Source organism: Strix uralensis, chromosome 4, assembly GCF_047716275.1.
Source record: "Strix uralensis isolate ZFMK-TIS-50842 chromosome 4, bStrUra1, whole genome shotgun sequence".
Classification (NCBI taxonomy): Eukaryota; Metazoa; Chordata; class Aves; order Strigiformes; family Strigidae; genus Strix; species Strix uralensis.
The window spans coordinates 102400744-102420307 of record NC_133975.1 but is presented as its reverse complement, the minus strand read 5'-3'; the positions used below and the strand labels follow the sequence as shown (position 1 = coordinate 102420307).

At 34.6% G+C, this 19564-nt stretch overlaps 1 long non-coding RNA gene across 1 annotated transcript; it reads right to left on the bottom strand.

Moving 5' to 3' along the window:
* Positions 1 to 2890: 2890 nt before the first annotated feature.
* LOC141942259 (uncharacterized) lies at positions 2891 to 19010 on the bottom strand. Its single transcript, XR_012628584.1, has 5 exons — positions 18081 to 19010; positions 17089 to 17179; positions 16278 to 16405; positions 6358 to 6516; positions 2891 to 6098 (listed from the first exon to the last, which is right to left on the bottom strand). It is a non-coding gene; the product is annotated as an uncharacterized LOC141942259 (long non-coding RNA).
* Positions 19011 to 19564: the final 554 nt, after the last annotated feature.

Here is a 19564-nt window from a genome sequence, read left to right as displayed (position 1 = left end):
AAAATGCTGTTAATAGAGTTACAGTGTTAAAGGGACGTGCATAAAACTGCATTTTCTTACTGATTTTTGTTTCTAGAATCCAAATCCAAAGTTACTGAAGAGAACCTGGGATACTGAAAGGAAAGAAACCATTCACTCAATGAAAAGAGGCTTATACAGTTTAACTTTAGTTTAGTTTAGTCTAGTTTAGTTCAGTAGAAATAAAAATGTGCATTGATTAAGTTAATGGAAGCATTTTGTTTTGCTTCTCCTCCGATTTTAATAAATCTAACTGGTAAGACTCTTGCATGCTTGGGAACATCTCACACAGTAGATCTCCATGATGAAAAAGTAACTCTGGAGATTTATAGAATAAAAAGATTACAGAACCTTAAAGTAACATTGGAGGGAATAAATTGTGTAGATAGCAGTGAGATATTTTCTATCAGGTGGCAGTAGATGAAGATCTGTGGGGAAGCCAATAGCACAGAAATTTGCCTGACATAAAGTTAAAGAGCAATTCTGATGGGGAAATGTAGAATGAGCATATGTCTGCTCCACATGGATATTAAACTTTGGATGACATTTTCCTTAAAAAAGAAAAACAACTTTTAATATTTCCTCTTTTGCTGTGGACTATCTGCTGCACTGTTTGTAATAATGTGAGAATCATCCTTCAGGCATCACTTAACCTATCTAAATGCAAAAAGATGAATTTGGAATACTATCAAAGCACATATTGAATAAAAAGAGCCATTCTGCTTCAGCAGCAACACAAGAGACCTGGTTTTTATTATGCATGTGAAGTGTTTAATTTAAACTGTTAATAGCTAACCAGGTCTGGCCTAGAGCTATGCATTTCTGGGAAAAAATTCCATGAACAAAAACCCCTCTACCTCCCTTCAATTCTTTCTTCACTAAAGTCAAAGAGAGAGTGAAAAAATAATTCTGGAAAATATGAAGTTTGTTTACATGAAATATCTTTTTCCCAGAATGTGCAGAGAAAGAAAGTAAAAAGTTTATAGCTCATACTGAAAAGCCTAGCAGCCTTAGCGTTACCTGTATTAGAATGTCTGGAAGACAGGAATACCTTACAATGGAGTTTGAAGTTGAGCTAGAGGTTGTCAGGGGAGCATACACAATTTATGAAAAAGGTATCTTAGATGTCTATGATTTTCAGATGTTTAGGTGTATGTGGCTAGCTTTGCACAGAGGAATGCCAGCCTCAGCATGGAGCCTAACTCCATCTCTCAGGTTAAGGGAATTTGCCATTATTCAAGATTTTTTACGTATGTTATTAATAAATTACACTAATAAAATATATTTATCATTCATAATGAGTAAGTTTATTTTAATAAGAAAATAACTATTCTTACATTTAAAGTTTTCAATAAAATTCCATTTTGGGGAAAAAAGGATTATCTCTTTTTTTTTTTTTATACTGCTTTAAAAGATTTCAGAAATGTTATGCTTTTTGACTTGACATTTGATTAGCTAGAAAGATGGGAAAATGCCAACATAACATACCTACCATAGTAAATCAATTTTAAATTGAATATTATAGAATCCAGACACTGTGTACTCTTCCATAATTAAACTAGCATATATACAGTTCAAACAGAAGGCAAAAGTTCAAGATCTTTTTTGCCTAAAGCATTTATATTTTCCACTGAAAGTAACTATTGTCCAAGCCTGCCTGGTTTTGACATACAGATTTCAAATGATTCCTAGCCCAGTCTGAGAAAGAAGAAATTCAATTTTAAAGCAAGTGAAAATTAATTTAGCTGCCTAATCATTCTTTCTCTAGTAAGTGATAGAATATCTACTAATAGATGTTAATAAACTAAAATACAGCAAACAGAATAAATATATAATTTATGGTTAGCAACTGTTCTAGAAAAGGATAACAATTTTAGCCATAAATTACTCAGAATGTAATACTCTGAGAGTGTCTAATAATGGACAATAAAAATTATGCTGAGTAGTGCCCAAAATGAAATGGTATCCAGTATTATAGTCTTGTAAAAGAACCTTCCCAGGGATGAAAAGGCTAATTTCCACAATAAACTCTTAGGAATTCAGCAATATTTCCTTGATGACAACTGGTGACTTTCTTTGTTTTCCTTTTAGGCCTGTCTTGGTTTGGTTAACAATAGATTTTCAGAAGGTAAACATACACTTAATTATTTCTCTTCCTTTTCATAGTTTGATCTGATGGAAACCTAGCTTACCAAAGAATCTACATTAGCCTTTGCTGTTAATATACAGACAAAATACTGTTTCTCATTTCAAATGGATTCTATTGGATTGTATGCAACCTTGGGAATTCATACCTCCTGGCAGCCATAACTAATCATTAATTTATTTTCTTTCTGTTGACAAGTACTTTTGAATTACTAAACCAAATCAAATTATATTTAAATCAGACTGTCTCAAGTTCAGTGGCAACATAAGACTAATGGACTTCTTCACCTTTACATGACTTTGATTTTTAATCAGTCCAAGTGACCATGCTGGAATGAGATTACTGTGGTTTATGGTACAAGAACTAAGAGTCAAGAAGAGGTGAAAATGAATCTAACGTAATTTACCAGTCAATTAAAAATGTGTCCCACATTAAAAAGAAAAAAACCTTAACAACAAACCCACTTTCTTATGTAAGGTGTTATTTTAAAATATTGTAACTATTATTTGCCAAAGAAATACATAAATATCTGAAAACTTACTTCTCCATACACAGTCCACCCCTACTCCAACTGCAAGATGTACAGATCCATAAAAATGAATGGTCATGTAGAATGGGGCAGAAGAACAAGGCAAATATATTTCTTACACTTGATTCTTAATACTTGTTTAGATTTTACTGTGGGTTAATCAAAAATCTGTGAAAGTTAAGAAGTTTAAACTTCAGTTTAATTTTAAGACTGCCATTTTTTAATAAAGTAACAAGCGAGATAATGCAGGTTAAAGTTCATTCCATTTTTTTTTTTAACCAGAAAAAGTCAAATAATAAAGTAAGTAAATGTTACAGGCTGAACAGTTAACATAATATAACTTAAATGCATCGTCCTTGTACTTCCAGTAGATGGCAGGTATAGCACTTGAAACTTTAAAAAACTCAACAAAACTCTTTTCTTCATTTTTTGAAACAATAAGATGCTATTATCTGCAAAATTTTGCTTATAATACAAATGTCTTTCCATATACATGTATTTTTACATTTAATATTCTTATAGAAGATATATCAAGAAGAAAAGGAATGTTTAATACAAACATATTAAATACTAAAAGCAAATTATAAAGTAATAAAAATAGAACACACTGAATGACACTTACAGAGAACTGGAATGATCAGAACAATATTCACAATAAAATAAAAACAACTGGCAATCTTAAAATAGGAATTCGAAATAAGAAACTTTGCATTTATTTCTCTTTTTCATAAATCTGCCTCTTTTTAAGGCAATGGATATATTTTTTTCCATAAAGGAACTTTCAATTTTCTGTTATGTGTCACCGAAAAATGAAGAACCATGAAAGGACAGTCACGCATTTACAAATTCAGAGATTCCAGCAGTGAGGTTGTCAGCTAAACCAAAATCAACATACAGAAGAAATTATGACTTTTTTTTTTTTTTTTTTTTTTTTTTACTTCAAGATTGAGTAATAAAATCCTACTTGCAGCAGAGAAGTTCCCCCTCTCTCAGAGCACAGGATCACTAATACTCAGTTACAGATTAGGGACAAAACCTTTCATTTTCTTTCCATTGTCAGTATGTGACCCCATGCCTTATTCACTGCACGCTGCTACAACTTCAAACTACTCTGACAGTACTTTTCTGTAAGCGCATTTTTTGTGGGCTCATCAGTTTCATAATGTCATGAATGCCAGTTTATCTTGACCAAGGTTTGGTGGGTTGACTTTCTGATATCACCTCTGTTTTAGAAAGGGGAAAACTGAGATGTTTTGAGATTAAGGTCAAAAGTATTTGCAAATGTTCATTGAATTATCTGACGTTTTTTGGCAGTGGTGGTGCATGTTAAGTGTTATAGCATTACAAATATATTAAAAACAATCTTTATTCATTTTCATTTTAGTCATAAGTGCAAGTCGAATGCAAAAAAAGACAATTGCACACCCAGTGAAAATTTCTGAGATCGATAGTTTAAAGGAAAAGACTAACATCACACACAAACTGCCATTAAAATCAACATCTAAATACAATTTTCCAGGCAGGTTTCCCCATCTTCATAATGCAAACATCTTGTGTTCATTCTATTCTGTGCTTTGTTCCAGCTTCTGCACAAAACAGAAGAGCACCTACTTTCTATTTGGTTTCCCTAGGCATCTGCTCTTTGGTCACATAGCACTGAAAGAAGGTGGTGGAGTCATTCCACAAGCATGTTTACTGATCTTGGTTTCTCTGCTCAAACTCACTATATGAATATTAATTATTCTGCTTATTTCCTGCCTTGCAGCTCATATCGTCCAACCACCTCTCATTACATTCCAGATGGTTTATCTTTGTCCTTAGTTAACCCTCCTGTCCTCTAATCAATATTGGCATTAATTTGTTTTCCTTTTTGTTTTCTTTCCATCCAACCTTCTCCCTGGCTTCTCATGTCCATATATCTGCCAGACTATTTTACTTGCTCCTCCACATTCTAAGTCAGGTCAAATGTTCCTCTGTGGTTCCTATCCCTCCTCCAACTTTTCCTGAAAACAATACACTGTTATCTTGTTTCAATCTTCCTACACAATCAGTTTTGGTTTTGGTTTTAACAGCAATTCACTGCCCACCTTCAATGTTTCACAGTTTAGACACCTGACTCCCTTCTTCTACCCTCAGTATTTCTCCTAGACTCAGGTGCTATGAGTCCCTTCATTGCAGTTCTAAGATGCCAGCCTTGAATGAAATGCTTTCCTTTCTTCTATTGTCTGGAATTCACAAAACAAGGTATTATGTCATATCATGAAAAAAACCAGTAACAGATTATCATGAACACATCAATATCTATTACGCTCTTCAGTCCAGTGCCTAATATTGACTCTCTTCCTAAATGGAAAAGCTCGTGCAAGGAAGCCTGGCTTTTGTCACGTACTCTAAAGTTTGCCTGCTCGGTCCTACTGTGAAGATGGCAAAAGTCCAATCTTGTCAGTAATAAGAGGCGTGAGAGATTAAGTGATTATGGAATCAACACTGAACATTATGAAGCATCTACTGAGCATGTACAAACTAAAGTTTGCTAAAGGCCTGTTACCTGAATGAATTCTCATATTTGAAGGAAATGAGAAGACTTCCATATGAATAGGAAGGCTGTCAAATCTCCCTTTCTGCTTATAAATATGTGAACTGTAGAGTTTTTCAAGGAAAAGCGCAAGGTTTTTTACACGCTGATTTATTTTCCTCTGCTTCATTCCTGGAAACCATGCAATTAGTTTTGGTTGAATTAAAAAATAAAACAAAATAAATTCTCATGCAGGTGCCAAATATGAAAGATTTCAGTGAAATGGATAAATTACATAAAGTTGTATGCAACAGATAATAGAAAAGTAACCTTAATAAAAAGCAGGAAACTTTAACAGGTGATGATACCAGCTCTTCATTTAATATGTGTTCATACAAAGCACATGGCGTAGCAATAGCTTTACAGAAAAAACCCCTTCTCATAACTTCCCCAGTGTTTCATCTGTAGTCTGCCTATTTCCTGCTTTGGTCATTGCACTGAGGTCATAATTTGGATCACAAGAGTTGGTTTGGTTTGAGTAGAAGAGGAATTTCTAGTGAAGCCAACTATGTCTTTAATCCAGTCTTATTTATTATCAAAAAATCTCTTTTTTGTACACAGAAGGAACAAAATAGGAGATGTTATCTTTGTGTATGTTGTCATGCTGCAGATAGCAATCAGAACAAAAAGCTGCTCCAACACTTTTTTTTTGTTTTGTTTTGGAGGATCACAGGATCAGGTTCCTGGCATTTCTTTGGAATTCTGTAGCATTTCATTCTTTGTGGCACTTTTTGCTGCTTCACTCTCACATACATAGACAAAACATGGAATACAATCTCTTCATTTGTCCATCTTTAGATACATTTTTTAAAAAAATCGAGAGGTTTCCCCTAATTATAAATATAATAAAAAATAGAGACACTAATTATAGATCAGCCTGAACTGTTTAAGTCTTCAGCCAAGAGCCACTTTTCCAAGAAATGTGTCATTAATATTTAGCGCTTTTTAAAAGTGGAACTTCCTTAGATTAAAAAATTGAGTTTGCACAAATCATTAAAAATTCTAGCTAATTGGTTTTCATTTAAATGGCTTACTGCATATACATGTTACATACATACATGTTATGCAAGATAACAAATTTACACTTACCATACAAATGTGAAAAGGACCATTATCTTTTTGGACAATAAAGATACTTAATGCTGATGAAAATACATGATTTTTCATTAGAACCGAGTAGCACTATTAACCTCAGCTGTCTTCCATATTCTTGGTCACTTTTTTTCACATGGGAAGAAGAATCTTTCCCTGAGAATATAGAAAAGAGGTAAGCAATAAAAGATTTCAGGAAGTAGGCCAAAACAATGTTCACTACTTAATAATATTGCAAGCCTGATTCAGTCCAGAGTCTTGAATCTATTCCCTGTGAACATATTACTGTTAAAAAAAGACAAGGAAGAGAGAATGGAGTTTTAACATGGCACTCTGTAGTCAGTTTATTTCACAAGTGTTGAAGGCTAGTTGAGAAAGTGGAAAATTTTTGAAGATCTTGTCACATGCTCCAAATATGTCAAACAGACCTAGAACTAAAGCTCCGAATGTGTACTTAGGGATAACACTATACAACAATAACTTTTTTATGCTTCTCTTGCAGCATGGCACGCTCTTCCTTTGTTTGCCACAATCAACTGCGGAATATTCCTGAGGAATTCATTTCCATTACATATTTTTTTCCTTTTCACATTACCACTCAGTAGGACCGCAACACAGAAAATTGCAGGAAGATTTTCCTATAATGCAAATCTTCACTATGTCACCAGTACATAAAGCAGCAAGCCCCCCAAAAAGATACATAGTAATACATGACAAAGACTAACACAAAAGAGATGAACAGGGATATCTGAATTCAAATTAATTTAGAGACTATCCTGTGTACTTCAAATTCAACGTAAATATCCTGCTATGTGGAATTATCAGTAAATATTATAAGACAAAATTATTTAAATATTGTTCTAGTACTGCAAAGTTCCTGAAATTTGAAAAAAATAACCAGCCAACAAATCTTGTTTGTGTAGTTTCAATAAACTGCACTGGGAAACTGTCCGGTGTTAGCAGCAGTCTAGGAAAAAAACCCAAATAACAACAAAACTCCAAAAAGCAGATCCGAAAGCCAAAACCAAAATCCCCAACAAATCATGGTTGTCAGTATTTAGATTCATTTTGCTGAAAAGCTGCACAAACAGTTGTACTGTCTTCTTTCCCCTGGCACATTCAGTTGTTTCTTTTGTCACCCGTTCTGTCAGCAGAGGATAATAAAATTATTTTTTTTTCTCCAAACAAGATCTGCTTTAACTGAGATGCTCCAAGCTGCTACACATGTGTAGTGGAAAGGCCTGGCCTAATCAGTTTTCCTCCTTGCTCAGTGACAAATGCAGCAGAGAGTATCACCACCTCTGGAGGCTCTGCCCAGTCAGAGCTCTAAAGCAGCCCAAGGCTTCTTGTTTACTTGTAGATGTCAAAAGTAAGTTTCCTGTTCTCTAGAGGCTCTGGCCAAAAATCTAATCACAAACACATGCATGGAAGTGGGAGCCATTAGTCTTAGGAAATTAAGTCATTGAACTGTGAGGAAAAAAAGTTTGAAGTAGACATTTACTGGAATTTTCAAAATCATTATTTGAAATACAGCAGCTAGCTCTCTCTGAAATTGAGTGTGACCAGACTAACAAGACCGTTTTGAAAACACTATCAAAACTTTTTAAAAGCATGAATGCTGGCACAAATTCCCCAAATAATGATAGCACAATACAGGACTAGAAAACATGTTTACTTCTATGTCCCTGTACCGACAATGGAGAGAGACAAGCAGCTCTATAGCGTGAGTCAGTTCATGAAACACATAGAGGTGCATATCTCTGACCATTGATTAAGGAACTTAATTCATTTAGGAGCCTCTTTTAAGTGCATTAAGAACCATGGGATTCATCTGAATGAATGGACAAGAGGATCTTTAGTTTCATGAGTTCAAAAAGTCCAAGGGGCAGGATATAACGTCGTTCAGCAATTGTGTGGACCAAATAAGAGAATTTTGGATGACTTTTCAATAGCACTGGAACAGAGAAGGAACACTAAAGCAAAAAATTAAAAACAAACCAGCTTAATGTGCATGGACTTTGATATCTGGGCTCTTACTAATCCAATTGTTCCTGAAGTCACTGTCAATCTTTTTCAGAATAGAGACAATTTTTAAAAGGAGAAAAGAAAAATAATAATTTTCTTGATATGACAAAGACTGGAATTTTAAATGTGAGCATCAAATGAGAACAAATATTCTCAGCCCTGTTGAGAGGTTTCATTTTTTTTTCATATGAAAGAGAACAGAATGAAGAAAGGAGTGTACATTTGAAGTGATGATGTTACAATAACCAGAGATAATCCTGGCCATGCATTTATTCTTTTGAGAATAGAAAGCCTACTTGCTTTAATCATCACATCACCATGGATCCATTACTATTATGGAACATACATTTGCTTAACGATCTCTTCAATACTGAGTAAAACTACTCTAACTAGGGAGGTGAACCTAGTAAGAAGGCCTGGAATAGAAGAAAGAGAAAATAATAGTTTTAATTTTGAATTAATTGCTTGTAAAATAAAGTAAATGAAGCTATTTCTCTTCTTACATTAAAGTCCAATAGTCTGTAGGTCATAGTATTCTGACATAGACCTGGAATCTGAAGGGTTTGCACATAAACTAACCTATTAAATTTGTCTTCACCTCATTGGGGCTAATTTAATTCCCAATTTTTCCAGGACATTTATATCCAGCTGCCATGCCTTGTCTTACATGAAGGCAATTCTTGCAGAAAAGCCTGCTAACAAATTATCCTGTGTCTATTATAGAGTCTCAAGTGTCAGAGACTGGGATGCGACATAGTTGGATATTTCTAATACAATGATTTGTCAGTCCATAGGTTTCAATGATGAATTTTTTATCATGTTTCAGAACTGGGCCAAATCACAATTTGTATCTTCTGTTTTGGTCAGGTTGTAGTCAGAAAAAATAAAAAAGACTCTGGTCTGTTAATTAAGAACTGCACGTAATAAAGAGCTGTGTGTTGCAAAACAGATGACTGACTGGCCTTATCATGTCCCCATTTTCCTCAAGGCAGAACTCTACCAGTATTATGAAGATTTTTGATGCAGAGCAACCCATGTATCAAACTTTGATCAGGAAACATGGTGGATCTTCCTTTAATTCTATATCTCTGATGTTTAATTCACTGCAAATTAAGCAGTGAACCTAAAAGAGGACAAATTGCCAGACAAATGCTACCCTGCGTAGGCTGTTCTTTGCAATATGGATGTTTCAACTAGAAAAAAGGTCAACTGCATCCAGAAAGAATGTTTTAGAAGTTTTTAATATTAAAAGTAAAACTGCACAATGTTCACAAATACCAGCAACTCATTACAGAAGAATCATGTTGGTATAAAAGCTGCTGTTTTCAAATGTAGACTATTTAAAAGATCTCAAAGAATTATGAAATTATTTTTTGTTTTCCTTTTGCAGAAAGCTTTCTGTCTGTGGAAATGTCTTTAAGCAGATTACAGTTCAATCCATTCTTCAGCCAAGATCACCTCCTGATTCTTTTCAAACTACTTTTTAAATTTCTGTTTATCATGAGCAGACATTAATATTTGCTATCCAAACTTCTTGCTTAAGTGTGATATCTAAGATAAACCCTAATTGGATGAATTTATTGTAATTGATATTACATGCACATATGACTGTGATTGTTCAAGTTTACTGATTTTCTGGAAATATTATTTCATTAAGAATACATAGTACTGTGGAAAAAGAACAGAATATATATGCATATGAATGAAAATCTGTTTATTTAAAGTTTAAAATGTATTTCAGAAATATTTTTTAAATCTCTGTCAAATATTTCTGTAGAGCTTTCAAGTTTTAATAAAACTAAGTGAGACTTAAAACCAGTCACTGAATTCAAAAATAAAAAAAATTCTGTACACCCAGCTAATACTTTGAATACATTTTCAAAATATTCATAAACCCGTCTCTCTTCTGCAAATAGCAGTCTGTGGGATAATGTTCATGAACATCATGGGATTCCTATCGTTCCAAATATGTGTTATTGTATTCCTGAAAGGAATAAGGGAAGCAGGCTCAGAAACTTTGCCATGAAACACTTCAGTTACAACAGCTGAACTTTATCTCAGGCAGAATAAACTTTTGACAAAGAATTCTGGCGGAAATGTTGAACATCTATCTTCATGAACAGTATAGAGGATAAATGATCCAAGTGATCTTATTTCAAGAAGCACTTTGTGAGTGTTAACTAGAGAATTCAGAGCTTAATCCAGCTTCTTACCATATATTCAACATAAAGATTTAATTTAAGCTAGTGTTATAGAAGAAAATTTAAATATGCCAGACTCAGGAAATTCAAAATGCAGGTTCTCACAGCTGCTGGCATTGAGCCCCTTTGCAGACATGTAAAATTTTATTAGAACAATGCTGTGAGTATATGCTGCTGTGGCTACAATGCAGTTAAGTGACAGTGGCTGTGAAAAATATAAAATTCAATTTCCTGACTTCTGCATACTGTTCACATCCTCCCGAATTAACATAAATATTTGTAATGAATATAATATTTGGCATTCCACACTGAATTGTTTTGGCTTTTGGAAAAACAGATGATTTTTCATTGGAAAGCACATATGTAATCTGCCAACTATTGATTCAGTTTAATGAAGTGCTGTATTTTAAATGTACTGCAAATCTTTAAATATATTAATAGCTGATATTTTCAGTTCATGGTTTGTATGTTTTGTCTACTGCAAAATGTCTAAAAAGGTAACATATTCGAAACTTTAACTAAAGCTCCTGGGGGAGGGGGGATTGATTGAGATGAGAAAAAAATGTTTTCTGATAATTAGCTCCTCTCTTCCCACCACAGTCTCTAAAGAGTTTCCACTACAGATTTGTACCAGTATGATTTGTATTTGCTTACTTTGAGATACTGTTTGCTGGTTGAAGACTCACAGAATTTATGAAACTTAAATGAATGTATTTGACTGTTTTGGTGAATATAGAGGAGGAAGCTTATGATGAGGAATAGCTGCAAGGGTCTACAAAGCATAAAGATCAATCACCCTAATATTAAAGATGTGAGTCACTGGAGTGCTGATAAATATAATTAACTTTCCTAGACCACATCACCTGAGATTAAGTCAAAGTAATACAGACCGGCTGTTCCATGATCCCCTGACCCCAACTGTCATTGCTGCAATTAATATGGACCAGCCAAACAGGACCACCTAGGATTTTAATGAGTCAAGCTTTAGCCAAATGCCTGCTCTTTGCTACATCTGTAAGGACTTTCACATCTGTGCCTTAAAGAAAGAAGATATAGGTACCTAAAACTAATATTTCATCGAATTTCTTCAACTAGATCAGAGTTATGAAAAAAAAAACCCTTGTAACAGATTTATCTAGATATTTATAAAGAGCTCTCCACAATGCTGTGTGCTCAAGTCTGAACTGAAAGAAGTAGCTGAAGGTTTGCACCAACACACATGCATACACAGTCTTCTCCTCCTCAGAGGAAAGCGTATTCATTCTTTCTTGGCATGAGGCACATGGGGGGCAAGTGGTTACTGAGCTAATTTGATATTGGTGACACCTGAATTCAGTTCCCTGCTCTATCACAGAACAATGTGTTCCATAATTTATGAGAAATTGTCTCAGCTGTAAAGTGCAGTGCACTGGTATGAAATTAAGCTTTAAATAAATTTGTGTCCCTGTAGCTGGCTAACTGCAAAGTATAAAGCTTATATGTATATTAGTTTAAAGCAAGACTGCCTATCTTTGTTTTCACAAAGTGTTATGAATTACAAAGGTGCTTCATTCCACAACTCTCAATATGGGAATAATAGTTCTGCTCTGCTTTGCAAAGCTGCTGCAAAAACAGTGAGGTATTCAGATAGCATGGGATGAACACCTCAAAGAATTCTAATACATTGCTACTCTAATACCTGCAAGGTAGCCAGTGGAAGTCCACTGATTTGTGTCCTCAGCAAAGATATGTCTTCAAAGTAGGTCTGAAAAGCATGAAGAAAAAGGATATTTTTTCCTACTTTTAGAAATATTAAAGATTAGTCTTTACCCTGACCCATAACTACTATATGAAAATAATCTGGTGGCAAAGGGACAAACAGTATTTTAAAAAAGCATATAGCCCATAGGCTGGATTAAATCACAAAGGTAGGTTATCTGCCCACATCACAGAAAAGCTCCCTATATTCAGATTGTCCCACTTACAGCCCTTCTGAAAGCAAAAATCCTTTTCCAGCTGTACAATTCAAATAATTCAACAGTTGCTGAACTAAACTGTAATAGGAAGTGGCTTTTCTTTAGAAGTTTTGGAGCAACTTCCTGAAGATGTATTGTGTGTTGCTTTCATAATGTATGAAGACTAACCCTAACATCACAAAGGTTGTTGAAAACTCTTGTTAGCCATGATCAGCCTGCAAAGTTGGCTATAGTTTGTTCATTGAAACAAATAAGCTTTAACAAATAAATAGTATTTTCTTGTGACAGTGCAATTGACCCCTATGCACTATAGCATCATTTCTGTGCAAGCGCAGCATTCCGTGATTATGCTTTTGGTATTAGGGAATAGATATTTACAGATATACCCTTGTTGATTCAGGTGCATTATCAGTTTTTAACTGTTTTTTTCCATTTTTAAGTGACTAAGAAGAATTTGTTTAAACAAAAGTTATTCAGAATCAGGTTAAAAATTAAACCAAAAGAAATTTGAGATCCTAAGGTGAAATATTTAGCAATCTTTTCTGCATCTCTAATGTCTTACTATGCAGCTGTGCTGAAACTATCAAGGTACAATGACACTGGTGGTACCCCCTGAAGACCAGATTTTCTGATTGTCTATAGACATTTACACACCAAGTTCCAGCTCCTACAACCTACAGAAAGGAAACTGCCTGACTCAGGTGGATACCTACTAAGAGAAGGAGTAGAGCAACCCATATCAGGAGCTAAAGCTTTGTCATTGTTCTTTCTGTACATACGTGTCCTGGTACCCCACAGAATCTCACCAACGAAGGTCTGTTCTCTGCCTTATTGGCTGAGCCTCCAGGTGAAAATTTGAGTTACTTCAGTGTTGTACAGAGAACAATACAGAGCAAATTTCCCCTTGAGGATAAACAACACACTCAAAATGGTACTTTTGACTTCATTCATTCTAGGCAGAAGGAACAGATTCCATGTAAGTTTATATTTAAGGCCAAATACCTATCTCAAAACCAAATGGACACATGGGGGTCGGTGCAGGCAATGGCATATCTGTAGCTCAAAACATTTTATACCCTAGTAATAGCCATTCTTATTCTGCTTTTCACTCTGTCTCCATGGTGCAGAGCTGCAGGTAGTCCTATGACCCATTCACAAATGGTACAGCTATTAGGACAAAAATGAAGGAAAGGAATGTAGGAGAGTGAATGCAGTGCACAGCCAGAATGGGTCACTGATGAACACCAAAGATTTGAGGGACATGATGACATCAGGTACACGGCTGTGCATGATGCTTGTCATCAATGCATGCTGCTGTTGGTCAACGTCCTCTCAGGATCTGATGATCCTGGTTGCTATTCCAGCACTATCTCTGTCTGGAGAAGGTGTAGCCATCAAAATACTTCTTGAGATGTAGGTTGTTCTTGCTTTAGAACAACTAAAAGCACCTCTCAGAATAATAAATTCAGATTAAGTTCTTTACTCTGTCTCAGTTTAAGATTGCATGGAAAATTCTCTAGGCTCCACAGGCTCCTTTTTATGCTTCCTTTTCTAGGAGATGTGATCCTCAAAGCATTTTCAAGTTCTACGGTTGGATCTTTGTGCTCACAAAGAATCCAGTGAAGCTCTTCGCTCGTCTTGCTATCTATGCAAAATCAATTAGAGGACTGGGTTCTACACTTGGAATATAAAAATATTTATTATTTGTATTTAAAAGACGAAATAGGTTACAGGTGGTTAGAAAGATATATACATCCAAGAGTTTGATATTCACAAAGACCATCTTAAATTGTCTATTTTTCTCTCCTAGTTCTGGAGTTAGCAGAAGATTTTTGATAAGAAGTTCTTGATAAACGAGAAACAAATCCGCTTTATAGACCTCTAGAAGAGAGATTTCTGAGGCAAATATATTATCACGTCTTTACAACACAGACCCAGAATGTTATGGCCTGATACTTTCTTGTTGAACCTAATAATGTGTAGTACAAAATGTACAACTTTTAGAAAATCATCCACTTCTGTTTGGAAGATATCAACATATAAATTTCTCCACTCTCTTTGAGAGACTCCAAAGGGAAAGATGAAAACATGTGCCTTTTTTCTATAAGTTTGATTTCAGGGCTTTTTAAATGTCATTTTTCTTCTAAAAAATCCTTTATTCTTCATAATATTTAGCATGATCAAGATCAGATTACTTATGCTTATTTTTACATGGCCCTGTTTGTCTATCTATATTTCTATCTAATTTCACATTGCTACATTCTCTTATACTTCTGAAAGACATGATTCTAATCAAGTTATTTTTAAGACTCTCTTCACATGTTTCATTGTGTCAAGATCAATTAAATTTAAGCATAATCAAACACAGTTAATATGTTTGAAATGTCTTCCTACTCCATCTTATGATTTCCTTGTTGATATAATCCAGGATGGCAATGCTGCAGCATTGTATAGGGCTTCATGTTGAGATGTTTGTCTACTATGACAACAAAGAGATACACTTTTATTCCAGTGATTAAGCCTCAAATGTGATTTAAATGAAAGGGTATTTTCTTTTATTACTTAAGGATGTATTCAGCAATTAAGTCTTTTTTATGTGCAGTTATTTTTCCTATCTTGGAGCAAGGCACAGGAACAGGGGTTTTGTTTCCTGTGTGTATTTAGTTCTACAAGGTTATCCTAAATAAAAATACAATGCAATTAGTGTAAGAGTGAAGTTTCATTAAGCCATTTACAAAGCTTGTATGGAACAACTTTTAGTGTTCATACAGTATGTAGTATGTGGTTACATAGTTTACCAGTCTTTTATTTGTTGCATATGAAAATGAAATGAAATGTTTCTTAATGTGAATTTCAGCTATAAGATGAAGTTAAGATTGCAAGGCCGTGACTGTAAAAGAAAGGAGAATATAGTTCTAATTATCTTAAAACCCAGCCTGCCGAACTGTTAAGGTTAATTTTTTAAATCCGAACATTTTCAAGTAAGAAACTGTGATGCACAATTGTAGTGCTCTTTGCAATAAATTCCTTTCCTGTGAATCTTCCCTCTTTCCATTTTTATCTTCCTCTCTCCTGCAGGTTCCTTGGGATCCCCTGCACCATTCCATTTCTTCATCCTCTCCCCTCCTGTGTAAAATACTAGGTTCCCCCATAATGTCATTCTTAGCTCTGGCTTTACAGTTTCATGCAGTGAAACCAAAGCAGCAGCAGTAACCAACTCCAATAAACATTAAAAGATCAATGACAATTTAGGTAAGAAATCTATTGATTCCCTGTTCCTATGGGCAGTCTCTCCTAACTCATTAAATCATTACAAGTAAGGAAATTCACACAAAACAATAGAGGAGCAGTGTTTATCAATTGTCTTATATTTGTTGTCTCAATAATCCCACCAAAGTATTACCTGGGCCTGTATGTGGTCTTAGTATTCATGCAGCAATCATTAAATAATTTAGGTTAAGTGTAATTTAATTTATTCAAATTATACTGTATGCCAAATTTTGTGGATAAAAATACCAAACCACACAGAAGTATGGTAAAACTAGTCCTAGTGGGACTAACTAGTCTAACAAGCTCAGTTAGCATCTTTTTAAATATCAGAGTAGGAAGTCAGTAGTCATTTCAGAAATATCTAGCTTCTAGATAAATTTCTAGCTCAATTTTAAAACTGCCTGTAAACCTGTATCCTTTCCATACTTTGCTTAGATCACAAATAAACTCTGACATCCTTACTTACCCTTGGTCATTCTGCATGTTCGCTGCTTTGACTCCATAAGCTTTGCAGACAGCTGTTGATGGATAGTTAACAGCTTGTATCTCTTTCTTTAGGCTGTATCCGCTCCCAGAAATAGTAGACACCCATTCCTACAGGTCAAAATCATGCATAAATTACAACATACATATCTGATTCTGCATGGGCAGTACTCTCATTCCCAGGACCTAGATTATTTTTTGAACTGCCAAAGAATTTCTGTGGAAATGACATGGACGCCTGGACAGCAGCCACAAAAATATTAGTGTTAAGTAACAGTATAACAGGTTCCTGATGTGTAAAGGAACAAAGCTTGTAAAATCAGTTATGCTTGTATGTATTAATAAGTGAACAGTACTTCAAGAACTTTGCTATAATAAAAACCACATTTAACTAAAATACAGTATAACTGATTTTCAGTAGCACACGTATTTTACTATCAATCTAGTTTCAAGAAAATTACCAAAATATAGCAAACACACTAGCTGATTGTTGAAAATTATCCCCAGCTAAATAGTGAGTATCATGTAATCATTTCTGAAGAGGAAACAGCTGTTATAAACTATTACAAAGTCTGACTCTCAGACCCAGAAATTTAAGGTCACTGCAGCCGAGAATTCTGTAGAATTGTATGACAGTGACATTCAGGAGACTGTTTAGTGAAATGGTGCTATGTAAGCGATAAAAAAAGTGTCCTTCACACTGCATACACTATTCAGAAATCATCTAAGAAGTAGCATTATGAAATTTCTGAATAAAACCTGTGCTGCATCTTCCTTTAAGGTACAATGACTACCTCATTTCCAGTATCCTCAGAATGGGAAGCACGTCTCTCAGATAGCAGTTTTAAGCAGCAATGACTGCCTTGTTCCAGAAGTACTGTGCTCCTAAGAACCAGAGAGCTAGTGAGGACAATTTGCACAAATATGCACCAACAATGCCAAGATACTCATGCTTATCTGAATGCATCAGTTATTCTATCATCAAGCCATAACAAACATCCTCAAAGCATACTTTGCAATATGAAGCCTGTCCTATCCCAGAATTTTTCAACTATAGTGAGGTCAGTTTGGAGCACAGAGAAAAAAAAAAAAAAAAAACCCACCAAAAAAACCTCTTCCCTTCCAAACCAGCACACTTTTTGCTCAAAGAAAAGAAACAGGGTATGCAGACATTTGACATAAGAAAGCTTTATCCTGAAATCTTTCAGATACTATTTTAATGTTAATCTACCTTGTATGTCTATGGTCAGTTTGTCTAGAGATAAACTTACATAAGCAGAATACAGTTTTGCCAGTCTAAATCAGATTTTAACTTCCATTTCCAAAATATTTTTAAAAAATATATAACTTTTTGTGATCCATTTATAAAAAATACTACATTGAGTTGTCTCAGATTTTTAAACTTGAGTTTTAAATTTTTAAGCTTAATGTTTTTAAATGTTTTGTCCTAATTATCTAAAACATTTAGCAGAAAGTCATGGAAGATAATACTCTAAAACGTTCCTTTTAGAAATGCTGAAGCAACTTCAACAATTGGAAACATTTTTTAAAAAAACAACTAAACCAAAACAACAAACAAAAGAATTTGGGAGATTTACTAACAGTATTCACATCAACCAGTTATAACTTAAAATGTTATCATTTTCTCATGGAAATAAGTAGCTTATCAGAAAATTCCTAACCAGTTCTACAGCTAACATCTGCTTCTTATCTCCAAATAAATACCCAGGAGCTTATCTGTAAAACTATTTTCCAGTATTTCAGATATCAGCTCCATTTAACTTACCAGTTCAGCACCTAACACTGTACCGATCCCAGATCCAGTGACATTTGCATTTCCAACTCTAGTGTCCTTTTACTTTCCATCACAGTCTCCACATTTCTTCACAAATTTCTTTCCATTGTATTTATCAGTCTGTTTTTCTCTCTCTTCCTTGGTTAATTTTTTGTTTCAATGCTCTGCTTTTGAACCAAAGAACTTCCCCCCCAACAGTGTCTGCTTCAGGAGAGAAGTTATGGGAGCATGTGGTCCACTTTAAACATCATTTCAGCATCTGAAAACAGCAGAAAGAAAAAATGGTTTCGCTTTTGTAGACCTGTCTTTAATAAAGTCTGTTTTGCTGCTTAGTAAGAATGCAAATACCACAATCTGTATTCAACTGTAGAAAGCGGAAAAGTTCACATATCTTAACATAAACAGATTTGGCTGAAAGTTCAGTGTTAAAATATAAGTCTGTATAAAGAATTTGTAAACCACATCTAGATGTGAGAGTTACTTCTTGCAAAACTTGAGGTTTCTGCTCAAGTTTGTTAATTGGAATAGACAATACATTACCTGCATTTCGCAGATCCTAATATAATGAAAAGTATCTTCTGCAAATATTGATACACTGTCAACAGAAAAGGTACATTGGATAATGCTGTCATCCATAATGCCTTTTTTGCAAGCAGGTGGCTAGTGCAGTAACATTGTTAATAACAACGAAAAAAATTAACCTAGTAGGGGGCAAAACAAGTTATAAAGTATTTAGATAATTTTTCAAATAGTGTCTGATAAACCTAGAATGTCAGGTTATTTAAATACCCTGCTGAAGCAATTGCAAAATGATAAATACTTACCTCTGAAGATTAGTGGATGGGTGAGATACTGGACGTGTTTAGGGCATTATTGACGTGTGAAAGTAGTCTAGAACAATTAAAAAACCCGTAAACACTGGAAGACAACAGTGGAATCAGTATCAGGCCAGCACTGATTTGCTGTAAAAGACAAATCATGCCAAACTAATCAAATTTCCTCCTGTTACAAAGCATAAGCAATAGGTGTGATGTATTCTGACTGATGATGTTTTTGACACAGTCTCATAAACCATTCTTCTGAGTAAACAGAGCAAATCAGGCTAGGAAGAAAATATTATAAAGTGGATGCAAACCTAGTTGGGTAATAACACTCAAAGAGCATGGGTGTGATGGAATTCCATGGGAGTCTGTACTTCATCCTGGTTTATTCAGTCCTTTACTAATGACTTGAATAATGACTATACCTTTTAAACTTGTGGATTATACAAAAAGGAGCCCAGACAGCAAATGCCATGGAAGCACTTGTGATTTGAATTCAAATGATCTTGACAAATATGTGTAGCAGTCTGGAAAAATAGGATAAGTTTCTATACAGATATGTGCAATGTAGGATGCTTGTGCGGGAATAATCAACGTCAGATTTACAGAAATAGGAACAAAATAATAACTTAGCAGGAAGAGATCTGGAGCTTA